Source organism: Watersipora subatra, chromosome 6, assembly GCF_963576615.1.
Source record: "Watersipora subatra chromosome 6, tzWatSuba1.1, whole genome shotgun sequence".
Classification (NCBI taxonomy): Eukaryota; Metazoa; Bryozoa; class Gymnolaemata; order Cheilostomatida; family Watersiporidae; genus Watersipora; species Watersipora subatra.
Window position 1 is genome coordinate 7,262,466 of NC_088713.1, and position 4,063 is coordinate 7,266,528.

Genomic DNA, 4,063 nt, shown 5'->3' on the forward strand with positions numbered 1-4,063 from the left:
CTCTAATAAATGTGAGTTTCAAATCATTAGTTTTATGTTATAAATGCATATTAGTGTTTAATCTAATTTTGAAATAATTTTAGCCAAAATGTACTTATTTTTCACTTTCACGCTTTATAAAACTAAGGTATAAAAATGGAAGTTCAGACAAAACATTGTTAGCTATAATAGTTTCAGAATCTGCTTATATAACAACAAGCTAGGAGCGAGCTAATAGCAAGCAAGCTTTCTATGACTTTTTAAACCTGAGATTAAAGTATTTCAAATGAAACTTCAATTTAAGCAGCTTAACTTTCAAAGACTCGAATATTTATTTTAAAAAGACTAAAAGTCCAGTCCATCAAAACTGTGGTAGAAAACATTGAAACATGTAAAGTAACCAAGGAAACTGTTTTCTTTGTAATTTTGTCACTCCAGTAGTTTCAATAATTATTATAGAGCGAATAGCTTTATTATGTTGTTTTCAAAAGTTGTTCTCAATGTTCTTTTAATAAGAAAACAAATATAATCATTAGAAAATGTATGCTCTACCTTTACTCAGAGGCACATTATGGCGCAAGTAAAAATACACAGAAAATGCACAAGAGTCTTATGTTGCAATAAAAAAATGTTGATAAAAAAACATATAATCTTTAATAACAAAACTCAATTTCAACAAATATTAAACAATCTGTTCCAGATTCAAAATTTGGTTGTTAGATGTTAATGTTAAATGGACAAAAAACAGCAAACGCTTTGAGATTGTACCGAAAACTATTTGTGAGAAAATGGAGTAAACAGCATTACTTTGAAGCTAGGGAAAATTTGTGTGGTCAAACAATATTTATGAAGGTTGTAATGGGATGCATCAGGCTAAAGCATGTGCCCAATTATGTTATTTTTATTTGTGATATTCGTACTGTTGATACATTTTAGGCCACTTTAAACTCATGAAATAGATACACCTTCTAAACAACAAAGCTGCAATGCGATGACTTATACAATTTGCGTTTGTTCTCCTCAACGCTTTTTGTCATAGTTGTGACAATTACGCGTGCATAGTAAAATATTAGAGAATTATGATCAGATTAGATCAACTTTTTAATAGTGTATGTTTGTATTAACTTTGTTGGTTCTTTTCTACTAATCCTGTAAAAATAAAATATTTTTTGCATTCTTCACGGTATTATTCTTGTTTTTAACAAATCCTTATGATTCACAAAACTTACCATTACTGTACCAGACTTTTCATTATCCGCTGTTTTATCTACCCAGTAGTACCGTGCATTCCCATACTCCTGGCCAAGTTGACAGCTTTTTCTTGCATCAGCTAAAAATCATTAAAAACTTATTACAGCATCATACAGTACTATTATTGTACAACCATGTTGTGTGAAACTGCCAGGGGTAACAGAAATGGGTGGCTGAAAACTTTTACTATACAGTGATTAAAGATAATTATCATACTCAGGCTAGGTATGATTTCCTACACTGTCTATTTATTTGTTGTTTAAATTATACGTGTCTGATCTCAGCAAGAACATTCACATGCAGATTCTCTCTATGCAGGACGTCAGATCACTTCACCAAAACTTTAATAACTGCACTAAAACATTTTTACTAATATGATAATCGGACTTTCATTTAACAATTAAAAAACAATGAATTAAACATCAATAACTTTTTAGATATCTAAGCAATTATCTATAAGTGAAGTTCATACCAACACAGATAGAATCATTCAGCATCATTTTGTGACAGCCTTGAAAGCAAACCTCATCTTGTGAGCAATTGTACAGCTTGCTACCACAGCTGTCAGCCTAGAAAAGTCAATAAAGGGCTAATTATTCAGCTGTAACACTGAAACGATCGCTAGGTTATACTAAAATAGAACTTGTTTATTAAGTTAGAATACTAAGTTGGAGACAAAAATTCTTGTAAGATTTTAACAATAATAGGTCTGAAAAATGAAATTGATTTGAACCTATTTTAGAACACAAACACTAATCAGAAACGGGTAAAAAATTCTTAGAGTTAATTTGCATTTAATACATCTTTTTTCATTACTGAGCGTTTAAAGTTAATCTAGCCATAAGTTGGTTGAAAGTATTTTGAACTTTTCAGTCTTATGTTTATCAAAAATTTACACGTATATTAACTTTAAAATCATGCAATGAGTCAGAAAATGGTGACGCTATATTCAGAAATTGGGAATAGCAGTTTTAACTAGACAAATATTTTGTAAATTTACCAACTCCGCTGAGTTTTTTATAGGTAAACATTTTTGATATGATTGTATTTGATTTTGTACGTAAAACCTCACATCTCCAGTCTGGATAAGTTTGAAATGGCTGCCAGTTGGAATACCATTTTCTCTCTCAACCTGATCAACATCAGTTGAGGACAGCTCATAGCAGGTGCCTGTCAAAAATACACTCTAATGAGATGAGCTATGAAGAAACTATCAGATATATTCATAAAGCTACATACAACTTTTTCCGCAATAATAACATATTAATAATTCATACTACATAAACAAAACACTATTTTCTTGTTAGCTGTGACATAGAAAGGTTCTAGTTTGCACTCCATTCAATAAGGCATTGTAAAATTTTTATTGAGTTTACAAAAAAGTTTTTGAAAAGTAAGTAGTCGATTTCAAAAAAAATGTTTTTCAATGTTAAACAGTTTCAAAAAAGCCAATTAGTAGTATGACAAACAACTACAATAAATTTGATCAGAACAGACATAAGGTAGATCCCAAAATCTATAAAAACTGTTTAAAAATCTAGTTCTGTTTTTTCTGTTTAAAAAAAGTTCATTTTCAGATTTGCTAAACTTGTTTGACTTATTACGTTGAGCGAGCAATGAAAACTTAAGTTGTTAGTACAGCATTTTATTGACTACGTCAATGTATTCCACATACCTTCAGTATCCCTGAAGACAGAGACACAGCTATTTAAGTTTTCACAACCAAGTAGACACTCTATGTCTGTTCTCGCAAACCTTGTTTTAGTTATTGAAGGGTTTGAAGGGGAGATACAAACGTTTTCTTCTAACCCACCTTTCCGACAGCCCTCTCCAAGGTCTTGAAAACAAGAGCACACATTACTGACAGAACATAGAAATGAGTTGTATAGGGGTGACTTATTACACGCGCTGAGTCATTATTTTACTAAGGAAGGTGAGCAATGCTACCGTAAGCTTCCTTTTCATCATTTTGCTCCATTTTATGCACCCAAGGTTTGTTGGTATATGTGATTAGTAGCTGAAGTTCTCTGGGAATTTTTCTCTTTGTTTTTTTGTGGCATGATCTTGATTGTAGGTTTGGTATTTTGTTTAAACTCCTATAATGGGCTGCTTTGTTGAGGCTGTGCTCTATAAAAGTTTTTGGCAATAATCTGAATGGTGGTAAGTTTGGTGTTTTTTTTTCAGATTCCTACTATACACGATTGTGTTTAGGTTGTTATTTTAGAATGATGCAAATGAAAATAGTTCAGCGGTTTTAAACACGCTGTAATCATGTTAATTTACTTTCTATCTTTCGTTTGAAAAATCTGTGATGCTTTTATATAAGAGAGGAACAAAAATATTTGTGGCTTTTCTTTTAATTGTGGCATAGTTTATGTTGCTATTTGCATCAGCCATATTTTTTTCATTGGTTATCATTTCTAAAGTTCCAAAGTCAAAGTTTTGATAGCTCAGATCTGGAATATGTTGTAGTCAAAGCAATGTTCATGAGTAGAGTTTGTTGTCAGTTTACAACTTAGAATGCTTGAGCAATTTTACGACAGCTGCGGTCAATTTGATTTAATACATACAAGTATCTAGTAGAGTAGCGAGTTGATATGTTATACCTGACGGTGCAGTGCAGTCATACAGCATTGAGTGTGGTAGTTGAACTCACAGTCAGCCCTGGCAGCTCTCAAAAACCCTTGCAGCATGTATCAGTGTTAGTTAGTTTGCTAAGCCCAACAAGTGCATGTTTCGGAGCAAGATGTTCATAGTAGTTGGATCAAGGTTAAAATGTTACATTCAAAACAAATTATAAAACCACCTTGTTTGCTAAGCTGTTAAAACAAAG